Source organism: Rattus rattus, chromosome 17, assembly GCF_011064425.1.
Source record: "Rattus rattus isolate New Zealand chromosome 17, Rrattus_CSIRO_v1, whole genome shotgun sequence".
Lineage (NCBI taxonomy): Eukaryota > Metazoa > Chordata > Mammalia > Rodentia > Muridae > Rattus > Rattus rattus.
The window spans coordinates 29,898,857-29,919,967 of NC_046170.1; the positions used below are offsets into that span (position 1 = coordinate 29,898,857).

The 21,111-nt window shown below is 44.8% G+C and overlaps 1 pseudogene; it reads left to right on the forward strand.

The window, feature by feature from the left end:
* Positions 1 to 206: 206 nt before the first annotated feature.
* On the forward strand, positions 207 to 672 carry LOC116886164 (annotated as a pseudogene).
* The last annotated feature ends 20,439 nt before the right edge of the window (positions 673 to 21,111 follow it).

Below are 21,111 nucleotides of genomic sequence, written 5' to 3' on the forward strand. Positions count from 1 at the left end.
ATGTAAATATATATGCCTTCACTCTAAAGAACAAAACCATGTGGTTTTCTAGAACGTGGATGGAAATGGAGCCTGTCATTTTGGTTGAAATGAGACAAACACATAAATAATACAGTGTCGCATGTTTTCTCCCACATGTAGAATGTACGTTTAAGAAGTTATGAGAGCTCTTCCACAGGAGGCCTACTCGCCACTGCTCCCCCACCATGTCTCTAGTGATCCCCGAGAAGTTCCAGCGTGGTTTTCGAGTACTCAACACCAATATCAATGGGCGGCAGAAAATAGCCTTCATCATCACTGCCCTTAAGGGTGTGGGGCGGAGATGTGCTCATGTGGTGTTGAGGAAAGCAGACACTGACCTCACCAAGATGCCGGAGAACTCACGGAGGATGAGGTGGAACATGTGATCACCATCGTGCAGAACCCATGACAGTTCAAGATCCCAGACTGGTTCTTGAACAGACAGGAGGATGGGAAGGACGGCAAGCACAGCCAGCTTCTGGCCAACAGTCCAGGCAACGAGCTGTGTGAGGACCTGGAGCGGCTGAAGAGAATTCAGCTGTGCCACTTCTGGGGCCTTCGTGTCAGCACACCAAGACCACTGGCCGCAGGGGCCACACTGTGTGTATCCAAGAAGAAATGAGTCTCTGGACCTTTGCTATTGATAAATAGTTTATATACCTATGGAAAAAAGTTATGAGAGTGGAAGGGAGGGAATATGAAGGGGATCTGCTCCGCCGAGGTGAGAGAAGAGAAGGAAATGAATAGAGGTGGATACATCACAGTGCATTGTGCCTACACATGACGGTGCCACAAGGAAGCCATATTTCCTGCAGTTAATATCTACTGACAGTGAATGGGTGGATGACATCACTGTTTTCCCTTAGTCCACTAAGTGCTTTAGATGAACATTCTCCCTAAACGCCTCTTAACTATAATGTAATGATAGTTTAGGGGTAGATGTCACAAGAAGTTCTGCAATGTAAATATTAATCCAATTTTCATTGGGAAACTGCAGTCCGAAGAGAGTGAAGGAGTTTTAGCTAAGGCCAGAAGCTGGTGAATGGCAGATCTATGATTCAAATCTGGATTCTTCGGATGCCAGCATCCATGAGTGCTTGCCAAGGTCCTCTTCTTAACATCCTGTGCAAGTTCCTTCTTATCTTTCCTTTGTTTGATTTTCTCCTTTTTATGGAAAATGTGCTTTCTAGTTAGTAAAATACTGAGATGCCTATAGGAAAGACTGACAAACAAGACACTGGAAGCTGCCAATACTTCTCTGGGCTGAACCTTTGATGACTTTGATGTACTCCGCATGATTCTTCTCCTTTCCAGTGGAGGGTCAAATATGTTTTCATCCCTCTACTCCTTTCTATCCATCCATCCATCCATCCATCCATCCATCCATCCATCCACCCATCTATCTACCCACCCACTTGTCCATTAACCCAGCTATCCATCCACTCACCTATCCACCCATTCATCCATCCATCCACCCATCCATCCATCCATCCATCCGTCTACCCACATATCCACCCACCCTTATGTCCACCCACCCAACCACCCATCCACCCACCTACCCATCCATTCACCCACCCACCCATCCACTCAGCTATCCACCCACCCATCCATCTACCCAGCCACCCATCCCTCTACCCACCCACCTATCCACTCATTCATCATCCATCCATCCATCTGCACAGCCATTCATCCACCAACCCACCTATCCATCCATCTATCCATCCATCCATCCATCCATCCATCCATCCACACAGCCATAATCCATCTGTCTACCCACTTACCCACCCACCCTTACATCCACCCATCCATTCACTCACCCACCCATCCACTCAGCTATCCACACATCCACCCATCCATCTCAGAAGTACAACCTAGCAGATGCTTATAACACAATAAAAAACAAAGGGGACATGGTGTGTGCCTATACTTGTGAACCTTACTCTCCTTGAATACTTTTGGATATAGATAGCCAATTCTGTGACAGGAAGTGACAATGACTTATTACTGTCCTCTGGTCTCAGACAATGTCATAGTTGGGTTTCTGTGGCTGTGATAAGACACTGACCAAAGCAACTCAGGGAGGAGAGGGTTTGTTTTAGCTTAGAGCTTGCAGTCCATTATTCTAGTATGAGGGGGAAGGAACTCCAGGAAGGAGCTGATAGGAAAACTATGGAGGAATTCTGCTTGATGTTTTACTCAGTCTGCTTTCTTATATAACCCAGGGCCAGGACCTGACCAGTATCAGCTATCCTATATGAATCATTAATCAAGTAAATGCCCTACAAACTTGCCAACAGTAGTCTGATGGAGGCACTTTCTCAGTCGAGGTTCTCCCTTTCAAGATTACTCCAGCCTGTATGAGTTGGCAAAAACCTAACCATCATAGGTAGGTAATAAAAGTGAGGCAAGGGGGTTGGGCTACAGTGTGAACAAGAGTGGAGTGTGGCTGACTGTGACATCTGAGGCTTACCTAATAGGGACACTCGCTTCCCAAATTGGGCCAGTAATCCTGAGCCACAGCACTGGCAATGAGTACACTTTCTCACAAAGAAAACAACGAAGAACACTGCACACTAAGGCTCGCAGTTTTAAGTTGTGGGAAATTGATTTTAATAAACCCTTTCCTTGCCTTCCTATCTCTCTCTCTCCTCCATTTATAATGCTGATCTAATTTATGGGTGTCAGTTTGCAAATGTTGCTTCTTGGTATTCCATTAAGTAAGCAGGGTAGTTCTACACTTATCTAATTAATAAGTAAACTACTGTTTAACATCATCTGCGTTGTGCTTTGGTCTTTTAAAAATTTTTGAATTTTGTATCTCAGTCCTCCAAACATCAATTTCTGAAATGTGCTTTGTGGCTATTGACGGTGTCTAAAGAATATTTGAATATGCATACATTCAGACTGAACCCAGTGGATATTAAGTTCTAAATGCTAACTGTATTTTGTTTAAAGGCCACGTTGCTTATGAAAACCTCAGAAAGAAATGGATTATAGGGAAGCTCTTGGGCCTTTTGGGATGGGATTGACTTTGATATCAGAGTGTTCAAAACGGAAGGACAGGATACACAGCTCAGACACTTGGAAGTGGGGCAAGCACAGTCTATCTTGTCTAGGTCACTGAGTTGAATCCAGCCCAGGGCAAAACTGCAATGGGTGAGCATCAGCATCTGTTCAGGGGCCTGCGCAAGGGACTTGGGAACTCAGCTGGCTGTTAGAGCCAGGTTTCCTGTGCCATTCTGTATCTGTGCTTTAATGGCATCCCTTAATGCTAGTATCTACATGATGTAGAGATGCAGGCAGAGGAAGGGAGGCTGTTTAGAGGGACCATGAGGAAGTAAGTCATAGCTCAGGTCTTTGTGTTAGTTTGTGAATCATGTGTGATACAGCACTAAGTGCCAGGTCTTATTTTATATAATAATATCATTATTATATAATTATTATTATTATTAATAACATATTATTATTATTATTATTATTATTATTATTATTATTGTGTGTGTTTATGTGTGGGTGTCAGTACCACAGCACTCACATGGAGGTCAGAGAACCACTTTGGGGAGTCAGTTCTCTTCTCCCATTATAACTATCAAGAATGATCACGCCAGTGTGGCCAGTGCTCTTATCTACTGGGTGGGTGTTTTCTTACTCCCGTGAGTCATGTTACTTATTTGTCCCAGCTACACCATTATTTACACCTGAGAGAGTGAGCGAAAGTTAATGTAATAATTTCATACGGAAAGTTTGCCTCGTGTCATTAATCAAAACCAAATGCTACTTGCCACAGGCTAGAAAGCAACTACAGGGTGTAATGTGTGTTACGTAACTGTTGCAGCTTTGTCAACCCCTATGTCGAGTCACACATATCTTGCTCACCACAGATGGAAGATGTTAGACCTAAATCTGTCTAAGGAGAGGAGAGACTTTCTAGCCCTGGATCATACGCGCCAACAGGTCAAACTCCCATTGTTTTTCTGGAAAAACTGTTAGCTCCTTGTCCATTGATTCGAAGTTGGCCAAATCCCTATTCTGAGTCTAGCAGAGTTTTCCACCCTGTGCTTTCATTAATGCCCTGCGTATTGAATGTTTATTTTGCTCTCTTGGTGGACCACTGAGCTGGTATTTATTCCATACACACTGGAACAACCACATCATGTCTGGCCCAATCTTGGCACCCTGGTTCTGCACACTGATTGGTTCAGAGGATTCAGTTGTTAAATATTTTTTAACACTGTCCTTAAATTTTCAAGTTAAAGATGAAAGATGACACACAGATTTCTTTGCAGGATGGAGAACTAAGCGCTTTCTGGAGTTATGATTGGACACTTGTCAGGAAAAGACCCTCCAGGGTCCCCCCTCTTTGTTCCCCTGCTTGTAAAAAGCCAGCAGCTCCCTGGGTTCTGTTTGCAGAGCGTGGAGCTGTCCGCAGTGCTGATTTTTGCCTGCAAGATTGACTAGGTTACATAAGGAAAAAAGATCTTAATGTTCTTTTGAATGAGCTGTGAGGAGATGCGCTCTTACTGATTTTCCTCTTTCCTGCCTTCCAAACAAATTATTTTTGGTTATATTTCTGGATGAGTCAATGCAGAGATGTGTACAACAAAAGCAGCCCTTACTAGCCATCAGCCCCTTTCCCCGAGCTCACTGTATGCAGTCTCTCTTTTAGATCTGGCGCTTTCTAGATATCCTCACTTTCTAGATAAATAATCTGATAAAAATGGGAGTTGTTTAAATGGTTCAGGGTCACATAGTTAGTGTAGAGGTGGGCTTGGGGTTTAAACATTCTGATTTCAAACAATTTTAAATGAAAATTTCTTCTTTAGATGTGTAAGTCTGGAGGCTGACTGATTTTGATCAAACCTAGAGCATTTTATTTATTTCTCATAAAAAGTCTTGGTATTCTTTATGGGCAGCAGCATCCATGCCGGGACTGTGGCTGCTGGTGGACTGTCACAGCTTACAATTGCATGTGAGCCCCAAGAGTTCCACTATCTTAAAAAATGCTTCTTTTGCTTTTTGAGGGGTATTTAAGCCCAGAATACCCTTCATTGCAGGAATCCTATCTTCTATGTAACTCTAGGTTGGCTTAGCACAAATTCCATCCACAGAGAGCAGAGCCAACTCAAGAGAGTGAGCGTGTTTAAAGGGCTCCTGGGTCTGCAATCACCACAAATACACTCTCTAGCCTACACTAGTGTTTACTATATCTACACAAATACTCAGCATTGTACAAGTCCCACTATTCCCAAGGTTACATGGACTTGGCAATAATTTGTAATGCAGACAACTGGCAGGAATCAGATATCCCCTTCTTCTTTTATAATAAACTGTTTACCGCTTCCCAGCCCCCACCTGACATTTGTAGAGTACCTGGTTAGAGGAGCAAAGGAAAATAAGACTCATCTGCTCTTTGAAGCTGATGCAACCTCCTCCCTACCAGAACTGCCTATTACAGGGCTTTGTACATTGCCTGAGGCTTCACCTTTCCTTTTTCTGCAAACTCCTCCTTTCTCTCCCCAGGGATAAACACAAATTAATGTGTGTACTGGAAACTGGTGTGTGATGACATCAGGGTCTTAAGGAAGCCAGTTTGTGCTGTGAAGAAGCAATGGGTTTGGCTCCCCATGGTTCCTTGACTTCTAATCAAACATGCTAATTAGAACCTCACAAACAAGCCAGGGCTGAGAAGCGGATGGTTTCATCCAGGAGGAGTGCAAAGAGCTATTCTCAACCCGACTCAGTTTGAGCTTCGTGTTTACCCTTTGTTCCCCATCAGCAAGAATTCTTCTGCCCTTGCAACTCCATCTTATCTATGACAGAATAAAAATCAATGCCTTTCACCGGAAATACTTTTTGCCATTGTCTTCATGATGGTTGACAAATAGCTCCCATTTTGGTGTTCGATCAATGGACATCCCATAGAAGTACTAATATTTCCTTTGATTATCCCTTGACTGCTCATGGTGGAGATGAACATATTTGTTGAAATAATTAAAAAATGATGTGGCAGGTACCCAAATGATGGTTTAGTGCTGAGATGCTAAATAAAACCAAGTCCGTCTATGAACTAAGATGAAGCCTTCTCAGGGGAACATTCATATGAGACCTCTGGGAGTCGATATAATCTGTGTATCAGGGTTAAAGCCATGGCTGGCTGGTCAGTGTATTGGTTAATATTTGTCAACTTGGCACCAACTAGAGTTAATCGGGAAGAGGGAACATCGGCTGAGGAATCAACTCTAGCTGGTCTGTGGGGTCCATTTTCATAGTTGTTGATTGGTGTAGGAGGGCATGACCCACAGTGAACTGAGCCAACTGTGGGAAGGTGGGTCTGGGCTGTCTGAGAACAAGCCATGGTGAGTGACCTCATAAGCAATGTTCCTCAGTCTTCCATAGAGGCCATGGTCTCTGCCTGAACCCCTGCTTTGGCTTCCCCCATATGGACTGTAAGCTTTAAGCCAAATAAACCCTTTCCTGTCCAAGTTGGTTTGGGTCAGCGTTTATCACCATAGCAACAGGAAAATCGCTACCATCTTTTCTAATAGTACCCTTTCCCTTATCATGGGGTGTGGCTTTGAAGAAAGCTAAACCCAAGAACGGGTTGTAAATGTTACAATGAGAGAAGTTTGGAAGATGCTTTGACAATATGCCTTTTAGTTCCATGGACAATGACTACAGCCTTGTCTCTAGACCTGGGACATATGCATAGCATGTCCTGGAATGTCATAACCCAGACCCCTCTTTCTCCTTTCACTATTGGACTCAGGACTTCTGGATGTTCCCCAAGTTTTAGAGCCAAAAAATTTGATATTACCAAATATGCAAAAAAAAAAAAAACAACCAAGGTTTATAAATGGACCTAGGCTATTGGAATCCTTTCATTAATTCATTAACTTAGTATCTGAGTTACTGAAGACCTACTGGATGCCGGACTCTACGTCTGTCACTTAAAGTGCCCCTTGCTACATTCCTCATCTGCTTTGTATCTTACTGGGTGACAGAGGAGACCAAAGGTGCCAATAGAAAGATGAATGGGGTAGTTTCAGGGTGGTGAATGCCTTGAAGGCCAGACAGAGTATGTGAGCAGAATCCTTGGCCACAGGCTGGCTCTGGGTCTGGCTATTTGCTTCAAAGGAGAACTATAACATCTGATAAAAAAGTGTGTAACAAGGAAAGGTGGGTTTATTTGCAGTATGGGCCCATGCCGGTCTACTCTACATCAGTGTCTGTTACTACCTTGCCCACCATTACACTTTACAGAAAGAATAGAACAAAAGCCAGGAAAAGCACACATGTAGCTTGGGCTGTCCACTCCAGAGACAGAGCTGAGAGCCAGTCCTTGCTCCAGGTGCTGGGGGTCTGGGAGTCGCCTTCAAGCTTGGAACGTTGTAGGGAATGAGACCTGGGAAAGAAACGTTTATGTATTAATTAATCAATTTATATTTTAAACAGTAGTGTCTAGGAACTCTGTTACCATGGGACAGTGGCTCTGGGGAGAGGATGGTTCCAAGAGTAAGGGAACAAGTGTCTGTGAAGGATGTGACAACCTTGCACTATTCCAGGTTTCTGTCTGTCCCAGGAACAAGTACTCCAAAGTAGGAGTAAGTTTCTCATACTTGAGGGACAGAACTGGAGAGCCAGCGAGGTTCACAATGAGGGAGGGCAAGGAGAAGAAAGATGCAAGGTTGGGGAGAGGTGCAGTGTTGTATCAAGTACAGTCCTGTGATTCCAGGCAGGTGTTTTGGAGATGGGGGACTCCATTTTTATTATATCTATTTATTTTGTATGTAATTACAGAGGGGTGGGTATATGGATGTATAGATGTGTACCATGAAGCTCATGTGGTGGTCAGAGAACAACCTGTCGGAGTTGATTCTCTCCTTCCACCACGTGCGACCCAGGGATCAAACCCATGTTGTCAGGTTTGGTGGAAGGCACTTTTACATGCTGAGGTGTCATGATTTCTTATATATATATATATATATATATATATATATATATATATATATATATGTGTGTGTGTGGTGCGTGTGCGTGTGTGTGTGTGTGTGTGTGTGTGTGTGTGTGTGTGTGTGTGTACATAGTGCAGCAGAAACCATTGAGAAGATTTAAGCAGGAAGAAACAGCACACTTAGTTTGAAAGGCATAGTTTCCCTGTCTGAGGAAAATAGCCATAGGATGGTGAGGAGGAAGGACGAGGTATGGCTCAGAAAGAGGTTTAGCAATGACCGAATGGAGCAAAAATTTCAATCTCTTTCCAACAACAAATGGATTAAGTACAAAGGAGGACTATAAAAGGAAGTGAGCAGAGTTTGTTCATTTTCCAGGCTCTGTCTCACCTCATTTATTGTGCCATTTCGTTCTGCCGTAATCGTCTGAGGTGCAGTCCATCCTTCCTCATTGCATTTGACAGATGAGGACGCCGCACACAGCGAGCGGCATCAGAGGGCACTGCTCGTACCCACACAGAGTGAATGACAGAGTAGCAGGCTGACACTTAACACCCAAACCAATCCAAACCTGGAAGCCACCAAGATCAGTGCTGTTATTGGCCATGAGGACCTGGGGAGCCTGTGGTGGGTCTTGAACCCAGGAAGACTTTGTTCCCAGCCCTGGTTCTCTTGCTTCAGGACCCTACGACCTTGGGCAAGTGGCCTCATCAACTTCTCATTGCCTCTGACTCTGGTCTATAAATAGAGATTCTAGTTCTCAGGTTGCTGGCCTCACATATGCAGTTTAGAACAGTGCTCGCCACAGGGAGCATCCAGTAAATGGCTTTATCACCAAGAGAATGGGACACGGCAAAGACAGCAGGCTCTTCTTCCTGTGCCCGGGTGAAATGCTTAGCCCAGAACAGACGGTCAGAAGGTTTGCCGGGCGTTATATTTTCTTGAAGCCAGAAGACTCTCATTCACTCTGATTTCTGACGAGCTCTGCAGGTACCCAAGGCACGATAGTTTCTCCCTGGGGAGTTCTGTGTAACCAGAGGGCCACTGATGTCTGCCACTGTTGAAGCATGGAAGGCACTGGGAAAGGAACCGAGGCATAAGTGAGACCTTGAAAAGTGGGACAGGAGTCAGGTGGCCTGGAGTAGTTAGAACAGTCCCTTCCATCCATTCCTGAGGAGAATGAAAATGGAGGAAGAATATGAAAGGAGGATCCCCTGGAGATGGAATCACAGGGAGTTGGGAGCCATGTGACATGCTGGGATTTGAACCTGGGCCCTCTGCAACTGCAGCAGTTGATCTCAGCCACTGGGCCATCTATCTGTCCAGCACCACAATCCTTAGTTATAGAATGGATGGCCGCAGTGACCAAGAGAAAGGAAACCAGTGGATTTTCTGAGAGGAAAGGAGAGAGAGAGAGAGAGAGAGAGAGAGAGAGAGAGAGAGAGAGGGGGGGGGGGAGGGAGGGAGAGAGAGAGAGAGAGAGAGAGAGAGAGAGAGAGAGAGAGAGAGAGAGAGAGAGAGAGAGAGAGAGAGAGCGCTGCTGCTCTACTGGGGCTTTTAACTGGGTCTTGAAACGGAGTCTGAAGACTTCTGGAAAACCCAGGTTCACTGTTTTCAATGGCTCCTCGACATCTGTGCTGTCACATGACGGTCAGCAGAGGGCAGTGCAGCCAACGTACCACTGTGAGTGAGGGGCTGTCTGCTTCTCAGCCGAGGGTCCTGGGAAAAGTTTCTGAAGAGTAAAACTGTCCCGGTTGGTGCAGGTTCTGAGGAGAGCCCACCTCTTCACTCTCCTTCCGAGTCCTGTTCTTTTCTCCCTGTCTCCAGTGCATTCCTTTTTTCCTTCCGTCCTTCGCTCTCTCTGTCTTGGGTCCACATTCTTCATCTTTTACCTCTGTAAAGCACGTGGACGCCCACTGCCTCCTTGGATCCTCCGAAATATATTCTGAGAGAGAGGTCAGGGTAAAAAAGAAGTATTGCGCAGATCGAGAAGCAGGCCTAGAGGGGTCCCTGGTCTGTCAGCCCCTGTTCTTTGTTCCAGAGCCCTCACAGGCTGACTGATGAGGGTTATCGTGATCACCACTACAAAGATGTCTCCCCAATCCCCAGGGTACCATGCACCCTTCTGAGCCACAACCAAAGCTTCCAAAGCGATAAACCGGGAAGGGGCTTCTTCAGAAGCAAGGACTCAGGGGTCCTGTGCATTTTATAAGGCTCTTGCCCCAAAGGATGAAAATCTAAGCCTTAGACTCTAAGGGCTTTGAATACTCTTAGGAACAGGAGGAAACAGATCTGTCTTTGTGATTTTTTTAAGGACAGAAGCCACCAGCATTCCTGGCTCGGGACCAGTTGGCTGGACTGTGCTAGAAAATACTACATGCAGTGTTGAACTTCCATAAGGGGTGACTGTGGTACTCTGTGGGTGACTCCAGGGTAGTCTGCATTCAACCAACACTGCTCCAAGCAGCAGGCTTGCCATATCCTGCTCCCCTCTGACCCTGAGACAGAGTCTAACATATCCCAGGCTGGCTTTGAATTCCCTATAGAGCTGAAGATAACCCTGAACTTCTTCTCTGCCTGCTTCTGTTTACCAAATGCTGGGATTACAGGCAAGCACCATCATACGTGGTCCATGCAGAACTGAGGACAGAGCCCTTTTGCTCCCTGTCTACTTTTTCTGTGTGGGGACAAGCGACCCTGACTGGCCTGGAACTCCCAGGGATCCACTTGCCTCTGCTTCACAAGGGTTGGGTTTAAAGGCGTGTGTCTCCTATCCCCACCTTTGTAACTTTGAAGTTTTGCATCGGTCCTCAGTTGAAGTTCAGCTAAAGAATGCTAAAGAATGAGAATCACTTGGGGGTGGGGTGGGGAACACTCAGTTTCCTGAGACTATCAGACCAGGATCAGCCAATAGATTCCAGAATACATGAAAGAACCTAAGATCAATAGAAACCCATCCCTAACCCACCGCTGGCCTCAGAGCCACAAGAACGCCCAGGAGAGGCCAGAGAGATTGTCAAGCTGGCTCTGAGTGAAGCATGAGCGATCGCAGTCACTAATTAATGCTGCTGGCAAGGGCACTTCATTATCCTTGGCTACTTGCTAATCACTTAAACGCAGACTCATTGAGGAATGAGGCCCGAGCCTGGAGGAATGATTCACAAAGTTACTAACTATATTGCCAAATACTGAAAATAACGGTGGTAACTTTAAGACTTAAATCTAGCAATTGGAACATAGTGGCTCAGAGGAGACACTGGAGTAAGTCAGACCAGTTCCAGTTTCCTAATCCACCCTGGATGGGATTTCTGGATCCATTTATGCACTGGTTCCCTTTTCTGGAAGATGGGGATACTAATGAGCATCATAAAGTAGCAAAATAAGTGTGGGGTGCGCCCGTGTGGTACCTGGTACATGATGATACAGCCAATAAACACTAAGCATTATCAGTCGCTATCTTAGTTACTTTTCTATTGGGGTGACATCACCATGACAAAGCCAGCTTATAGAAGAAACTGTCCAGTTGAGCTTACGGTTTCTAAGGGTTAGATGGCAGACAAAGCCACTCCAGCAGGAACAGCTAAGAGCTTACATCTAGATCCAAGAGCGAGAGACAGAGAAGGAGAAGCACATGGCAATAGAGGATTTTGAAACCTTATAGCCCAGTACCCAAAGACACGCCTCCCCTAATGAGACCACACCTCCTAATCCTTCCCAAATAGTTCCACCAACTTCAGACCTAGTATTCAAACATGTGGAACTATGGAGGTCGTTCTCATTCTAATAAGTACTGTAGCGATGAGTAGCCAAAGGCTATCTCTCTTTATGACTGCGGTTGGCATAGGTTGGACTGGTACTCTAAAGTGTTATAATTTATCTAAGATTTTGAAAGTAGAATTATAACACACACACACACACACACACACACACACACACACACACACACACACACACACACAAGCACCGTGAGGGAATCAGTTCCTGAGGTGGAAATTCTGCCGAGTTGAGAGACAACTGTTCCATCAATGTCTCTCTGAGCAGATTTAGGCTTTGTGAGCATCCACTAATTTTGCTGACTCTTGTTGATTTAATTAAAAAAAATAAGAATATACTTGGCAAATGCCATGATGATATCTGCTATCCTGTATGTTAATTAAAAACATTATATATATATTTTTTTCTTTTCCCCAAATTGATTCTTGGGTTTCTTGTTTCCTTTTGGCGGTACCACAGGAGTATGTGGTAAATGCTTCATACCTGCAGTTACTATGTTCCATGTTCATGGCGCTCTACACACAGGATGGAGGGGTTCACAGTCCCTGCGTCCACTAGGGCGCTCCATGTAGGTCTGGGTTGTGGGTTCTATTGCAGAGTCGTAGCACGGTTTCTATCCCATGTCTGGGTATAGATTGTCCCCATCTCCTCTCACACAGCTCAAGCTGTGTGTCCCTGACGAGGACACTTGTGTGTGTGCTTCAAGGGATTCCAGTGAAGAGCCAAAAAGCGCTATAGTCAACACGGAAGCCTCACCCTTCCCTCAGCATGTCCCCCACCCCAGACTGACCCTGTGCTTTGCCAGTTCATATTCACCTTGGGAAGGGGGATAGCTGGGCTGGTGGGTACCAGTACCTGATATCACCCCCAGTTGTTTGTGGAGCGTTCCTCGTGGATTGGGTGGTATTTGGGCATTATTGGTTGTTAAATATTATGGATTTCAACCCTGGCTTCAGAGCGACAGAATCCTAATGCTTTTATTGAATTTCTCCAAACCCAGGGGAGGAACCACGGCCAATCTTTCTGTGTGTCTCCGTCTCTTATTTTCTCTTCCTCATCCAGCCATCTCTACTCATCAGTCAACAGCAGAAGATGGTGGTTTCCCCATAGCTTCCAATTATTTTTTATTTCAAGCCCATGGCAGAGAGCAAGGCAAGTCTCTGAACTACAATTTAGAGCTCTTGCAGGGGAGAGTCTCTGAGTTGGTGAAGAGCAGCATCTGTCTCTGTTTCAGCCACTGTGTTTAGGAGGTTATGGGCACACGATACGAGCACATTCAGTATGACCCTGTTATTGACAAGATGTGGGCAGTTATTTGAGAAGGGTGCTGTTTTGGGTGGCTTCTGAAATTACCCTCAAGCATAGCTTATTCCTGGTGACACATGTCTAGGCCATCCTCTCCCCTTAAATAAGGGCTGGCTTTAGAGTCTCGAGTCTACTGCATAAGTAGGATTAACTGGTGAGGTGCCATCTCTAAAGTTAGGTTACAAGACCAGGCCCTGAATCTCATTCACATTCCTCCTGGCTTACCTTTGCTGGCTCTGATAAAGGAAGCTATCACATGTGTCCCCTGGCAAAATCTGTGAGGCAAAGATCTGAGGATGGCTTCGGTCAAATGTCAGCAGGGAACTATCCTGTCAACACCCAGTGGAAAGATCTTGCCAGCAGACCCTTCCCACTCAGGCCCAGAGATGTCTGCAGCCCTGTCTGGCTCCTTGTCTGCAGCCCTTGGAGGGACCTTAGCACCCTGCTAAGCCAGGTGCTGATCTCTGAGCCACAGAAACTACTGGAAGGCAGGTGCTGTTTTAAGCCACTTTGACTCCATCCTTCTACAATCTAAAGGACTAAAATTTAGGGCAGGTAGTTAATTATGCAGCCCGCGATGGCTAATTCAGGATTCCCACAATTGCAAAAGCTCTGAGGTCTGAGCTGTCATCTTGTACTTACAACGACAACATGCCAACCTGTGAGTGTTTGCAAGAGTTAGAAAACCTCTGCAAGTCACACTGTCATTGTAAGATAGATAATAGTAACTCCTATAAGAGTAACTCCTATAAGGCTAAAGGAGATAGTGTGAGCCCAGAGAATGCAGTTAGTGAAGCGATACAAAATGAATCCATAGACTAACTAATATTAACTCATTAGCTATTATAAATTAACATTTACATGGTCAGTGAGGTTTGGTTAGATGCCTGCCTGACTTTTTAGGAACTGGAGGGCTGACTCGGTGATTAAAAGTGTGCACTGATCTAGCTCAGTGGTTAAGACTGTGCACTGATCTAGTTCAGTTTCTAGCACTCGTTTTGTACAGCTCACAGCTCCAGGATATCCAACGCCCTCTTTCAGCCTCCTCATGTACTTGCATATCTGTGTACATATACAGAGACCTGCACACAAACACATAAATACACCTTAAAGATGTAAAGAAATCTTAAAGAGCCTTCACATGCCTGCTAAGCCTGCTTACATGGGCTATTGGTACCCTAGCTTCCTCTTAGAAACATCTAGAGAATACTATGACCCTTCCAGAAATGATCTAGAAAAGAACATAAAACCTCAACTAATCCACATGAGGTAAATAACTCCTTAACTACACAACGGTGGACTATATTCATGTTAGCTATATTATAGCAAAGCACAAGTTTGTATCACAGAGAAGTTGACTAAAAGCAGATTCAAAAGCCCAAAAATACATTTGAATTGATAGAATTGAACTTATTTCTGCTGCTCCCTTCCACAGAAAGGCATCTGACAACCTTCCACAGCCAATTATTGAAATGCCAGGGCACCATGCAGGTGGCAATCCATCACAAAGACGGAGGCCGAGGACAGAGCTCACGAAGGTAATCGTCAATGCTTAAAAGGTCTCTGCCTTCAGAGGGCACAGCCCATGATATCAGCAGTTCCGTGGAAGCACAAATGCACGGCCACTGTGTTTGCGTTCTTCCCTGGGATGATGCTTTCCTTCCTCCCAGTGGAGGGAGATTTGCAGATTTTCCTACCTCATCTCACCTCACCTCCATCTTTTCTGTCCTCCATCCAGAAGCCAGCTCAAGCCCACATTTCTTACTTTCCAGAGCCATGACTCTGTTATAAGCATCCCCATATCTCCCTGCTACAGCATACACATCCGTGGATCAGTCTACCTACCGCTCTCCTTGGTTCATTCATCCTAGGGAGTGTCTTCCTTCCAGACTGCATGTAGGGATGCTTCCTGAGCGTTCCACATTTACTATCAAATGCCAAGCACAACACAAGCCTTTCTGGGTTAAGGATGCTAGTGCTGTTTGCTGAGAAAACAGTAGAGAACATGTCAGAAAAGCATTAGTGAGATTGCTCTCCCTCCAAAAAAATTCCAAAGCTCGCTTAGCAAGTCCTGTCATTGTGTGTAGTTGGGGTCACCACAATCCATCATCTCATCACCCCCTTCTTATGTCCCTAAGAATGCTGGAAGACATTGACACCTATACATGTTGTGTGCATATGTATATATGCAGTCATATCTAAAGTGATACATTCTTTAAAAAAGTCCATCATGAAGTTAGCACATCCTTGTGTGAACATCATGAAGTACACTTGCATAAGCTATCTACAATGTTGCCGGGCATCCCAGTTTCATTTCTGTTGCTGAGCTAAAATACCCTGACAGAAATCAACTTAAGGGAGAAAGGGTTTATTTGGCTTACAAATTATAGGTCATTGTCCATCACCGAGGAGAGTCAGGGGAGGAACCTGGAGCAGAAACCATGCAAAGCAAACTTGCTGGCTCAGCAGTAGGTCCACCTGCTTAGGGATTAGACCCTTCCGCAGTGGGCCAGACTCTCCTGCATCCATTTGCAATCAAGACAGTCCTTGGCAGATGCGCTTGCAGGCCCACTGGACAATGCCTCAATTGAGACTCCCTTGTCTCGTGACAATAAGCTGTGTCAAGTTGATACTAGGACAAGGGGATATCTCAAAAGTAGACATCACTAACATCTTAGGGGGGGGTGAGGGTAAATTACACCAAAGGCTTCAGGGTGTTTGCTGAGCTCTTCCCACGTTTCTGCCCTTGGGCTATAAGGGACAGATATAAAGCAATCTCCAGGCATCAAAATACTCACTGGAAGGAATGAAGGGCTTAGCCAAGGAGAATAGGAATTCACTGTTTTTCCCTTGACAGAGTAAAAAGAACTGAGCAGAGCTGTTGGGGTGAAACACAAGTCAGATGAACAGAACAATGTGGTCCCCTTGAGAAAGAGCAGACTTTAAAACAAACAAACAAACAAAAAAACAAACAAACAAACAAAAAACCCGGGCAGAGCAGACCAAAGAGAGATGGGAGATGGAGGAGAAGGAACCTGAGGAGCCTTGGAAGACTTTGCTGCCATGGCTTCTAGCTTAGAGGAAATTACTTAGAACGTGAGCTCAGCAAGACACAGTGGAAACACAACGAAGCAAAAGCAGAAAACTTCAGTGATGGATTTCATGAGCCAAGAGGCGAAGAGAAAGGTCAAGGAGAGAACTAAAGCCGTGTTACTCTCGTTTCTAAATTTTTTTACTGCGGTATTTGTTGTCCATATTAACGGGGCTGAACAAACTCACATTTCAAAATGTTTGCAGACTTAGCACCTGGGAGCTAAAATAAAAATCTTAAAAATCACGATTAAGAAAGGGCATTAGTGGGACAGCCATGGTTTAAAATGAATGTTCCAAATGCACTAGCATGTGTAATGACAGCAAAGTGTGCCCAACTGGGAGAGAGTTACTATCTCATTCCAATCTTTAGTAATTGATACATAGGAGGCTGTAGGTGAAAGAGGAATGTGCATTTAGTGCTCTCTCTCTCTCTCTCTCTCTCTCTCTCTCTCTCTCTCTGTGTGTGTGTGTGTGTGTGTGTGTGTGTGTATGTGTGTGTGTGTGAAGAAACAGGGTCTTGCAAGTGCTGTACCCTCCTGGCCTTTACATTTTTCAGACAGGATCTTACTATAATGCTCAGGTTGGCATTCAAGTCTCTATGTGGCCCACGCTGGCCTCGAACCTGTAATGTTCTTGCTTCCTGCCCATGCTTGCCATCGTGATTCCCTGATATGATGGTGTTCTTGTCCATTTGGAAGTCTAAGCCTAAGATAAACTCTTCCTTCTACAAGCTGTCTTGGTCCCGATGCTTTAGCAGGCTACAGAATAAGTAACTAATGCAGGGCCCTATCCCTCAATTCCCATGGAAGAACTAATAAGGCTCAATATAAGTTTAGGCAGTAACGAATCAAATTCAAATCACAGCAGCTACTTCCCGGCATCTTAAATTGAGTTGATGCCAGACATGGCTGGTATATGCCTAGGGGCCTACACTGAAGATGGTGAGGCAGGGACATTAGAGCAGAAGCTGAGTGAACTCATCTTGAACTACAGACAGAAAGCAGAAGGGAAGAACTGGGGATGGCAGGAGGCTTTGAAACCTCAGAGCCCGCCCCAAGTGATGCACTTTCTCCAGGAAGGCCTCCCATCCTAAGCCTCTTCCAACCTCATCACCAACTGTGGACCAAGTATTCAAACGTGGGAGAACATGAGGGACAGCTCATTCAAACTGCCACATACCCAATGGAACATGGGTCTTGAATGGATCCACGCTTTTCTTATACAAATGATTTCTTATTCTTGTGGACTTGTATTAGTAGCTTCAGGGTTGTGACAAAGAAAATTCACCTTTCACATTTTTATCACATGGCCCCTTCTGCTTTCCACTGTGAGTTGAGGCAGTATGAGGCCCTCACCAGGGAGGTACCATAACCATGTTCTTAGACTATAATTCCCTCATATTCTCCCACATTTGAATACTTGGTCCACAGTTGGTGATGATGTTTGAGGACGCTTGGGATGGGTGGCCTTGCTGGAGAAAGTGCATCACTGGGGATGGGCTCTGGTGTTTTGGAGCCTCCTGCTATCCTCAGTTCTTTTATAGCAACAAAAAACAGACCAAGAAAGCATCCTAATGAAGATACTGAGTAGGAAGTTGGATACTGCAAGAAGAGACTGGAGGTTCAAAGACAGATCTAAGCTAAAGACACACTTTGTGGTCACTGGTGCTTAGGTGGTTTTTAAGGCTTGTGAATGGATGAGGTCTCTCAGGGAGGGCACAGAGAAGAGGGCTATGCTGGCTAGCTTTATGTTAACTTGACATAAGCTCCGGTCATTTTGGAAGAGGAGACCTTAATTGAGAAAATTCCCCCACCACATTGGACTATAGTGCATTTTCTTGATCGATGATTTGTGTGGGAGGGACCGCCAGCCCATTGTGGACAGTTCTATCCCTAGGCTGCAGCTGGTGGCCCTCTAAGAAAGCAGGCTGAGCAAGCCAGTAAGCAACGCTGGTCCATGGCCTCTGCCTCTGGCTTCTTGCCCTGTTTGAGTTCCTGCCCTGGCTTCCCTCGGTGATGGATTATGATAAGCTGGAATAAACTCTTTCCTCTACAAGTTGATTTGGGTCATATTGTTTTACCACAGCAGTAAAATCCCTAAGACAAGGACCATGGAATGGGCACTGGTTCACTCTAATACTAAGAAATCAGAGCTATAGGGTATATGTGTCTATGCTCCCAATACTCAGGTGGTTGAAGCAGGAAGACCAAGAGTTTGAAACAAGCCTGGGCTACCTAGCAAGTTTTAGGTTAGTCTGGGCTGCATAGCGGAGGGAAGAAGACTGGACTGAGAGTCAGTAAGGAGGAGAAGAGACTTAGGGCTGGTGTTTGGGACTCCAAGTAAAGTACTATTATCTGTGGCAAGCAAGAAATCAACTGTATCAAAGACAATGGAAGGATCAAAGAAAGTTGAGTCCCAAGGCTCATCCACCATACTTAGATGTGCAGAAGCCATGGTGACAGTAAACAGGAGAGTTGTATAGATGATTGGGGGAGTCCGGAGAAATAGAGAGGACATAGAACAGCATGGAGAATTTCCAAGAAGCTTTGCTGCAAACAAGTAAAGAAGGGGGCAAGCTGGCTGAAATGCTGAGAACATATCTGTCTATCCTACTTCTGAGGGAAAGGTAACCTTGAGAAAACTCTCAACTTCTCGGCTTGTTTCCTTGTCTGCCAAACGAGGACAGCATTCATTAAATCATTCCTTCATTTAACAAACATTTATTGATTGCTTACTATGCGCCACAAGCCAGGAGTGCTTAGATCAATATTCCCCGTGTCCTTTCAAAGCCCACGGTCTAACTGCAGCCTAATAGAAGGGGAACAAAGAATTGGAATACTTAGAGACAAATGCCACATTCCCACTGTAGGGAGAAAGAGGAGTCACATCTGACCGGGTGGGGGTGGGAATGTCTCCAAGGCACATGGACTCACCATGAGCGAGAATAAAATCTCGGAAAGCACAAGATACATGGCATAGGTGGAGGGAGACAGAAAGGGGTCCGAGAGAGTGGCAGAAAGAGAATCAAAAATCTCTTGGGACTATGCATGGCACCTAGAATACCACTGCACTACCCTGCCCTTGACACTGCTCCCTAGTCAGTCTCTGCTGCTGGATTGGTCCATATTTGACTTCACTATCTTTCCCCTGAATTTTCCTAGGCAGCCACCATCTTTCATCAGGACTCAGCTTCTGAGATAAAACCAACTGCTTGTCTACTGCCAGCATCTATGCCAGCAACGTGCTAACCACAAAACACTTTCCCCAGATGTAACGTGGTGTTAGTGTTGCTCATTAATGACGTGAAATACAAACCCAGTTCAATACAGACGGTTCAGAATTTTAAGTGTATTTTGGTGAACATTCACCAACATATAGTCCATTTTAATAGTCACAAAATCTCCTTTTAAGATGGATACGAGATGGGTGTGCATTCCTGAAAATTATTTGTGTGTGTGTGTGTGTGTGTGTGTGTGTGTGTGTGTGTGTGTGGTTTAGCTGAACAAAGAAGATATTTGTACAATGGATTGGAGTTCAGATGGATTTAGAAACGGAGGACATGCTCTTTCTGTTCACGTTTTAAAGCTTTAGGAAGTATTTTTTATACAGAGTGAAGAGAAAAATATAACACTGCTGTATCCACTTCCCAAAATTTTAAAGTACTGACATTTGCTATTGCTTCAGGGCTTAATAAAAAGAATAAGACATTACAGATCCAATGGATGTCCTTTGCACCCCTTTCCTAGGACCGAGTCCCTGAACTTTCCTGAAAGACACTCTTCTCTCAAGCTTGCTGGATACCTTCCTTATTCATGTCTGGATAACAAGTCTATTTCTGTTTGTACCCAAACACACTGAACAGAATTACTTCCTGTGTTTTAAAACATCACATAAATGGTAATATCTCAGGCTTGGTAGATACCTTCCTCATTCATGTCTGGATAACAGTCTTTTTCTATTTGTACCCAAACACACTGAACAGAATTACTTCCTGTGTTTTTAAAATTACATTAATGTTAGAAATAAAGCACCATGATGATTCCTAATAATGAGTAGTAATGAAGCCAAAATGGCTTTAAGCCTTCCTGCCTCATCTACCAGCTTGTGAACGCCTCCAAGGTGATGATACACTTGTTCTGCAGTGTACAGCCTGTCCATCTCCCCTTGAAACCAGTCCAAATTGTTAAAGTCAGCATGCAGACAGAGCAGACAGAGTCTCAGTGGCAGGTACGAAATCATTTGGTCTCAGTCATCTTCTCTCTCCTCTCCTCCAACTCTTCTCCTTCTCCTTCTTTCTTCCCCTACCTTTCTTCCCTTCCCTGCTCTACTGATGGCATTGAATATATTAAGGAAAAGTAGCAGAGAGAAAACTCTGCAAAGGGGGTCTGAATTTAGCACTCTAGCTTCCAAATCCTCCTCCTCCCCCTTCTAGTTTTTTGCTAGGCATAGCTAGCACCTACCAAGTGAGCACTTGGCGGTGTCTGGTAATCCTAACACCACCTTGGTCTTTCCTTGCCCAGGGTTACACGGCTAGGCTGTGGAGAGTTCAGCCCAGGCACTCAACTGCAGGAGCTGCTGTGCTTCACCACTCACCGACAGGAGTCATGTGGATCCCAGTGGGCCACGGTACTATGTGAGCTCTTAACACTACAACTCCCCAAGGCCAGTGCTTTAACACGTTGGGCATTGATTCCAGTTAAAAATAAAGTACCATGATGGTTCCTAATACTAAGTAATAATGAAGCCATTGCTTACAAATTCACAGAGTGGGGAATCAGTTCAGTTTTTCTGACATGATGTTTAACCACCCTTTAATTTACAACTTCCTTTGGGAAATTTGTTGGACTTTTTCTCTATTGGCCCTAAGTCTTTAAGAACAAAAATGGTTATTCCTTTCTCTGGTGAGGATTTCCTATTGCGGCAGAGTGGGGGTGGAAGTCTAATTTTCATGGTCCTCTGTATCCTGGCT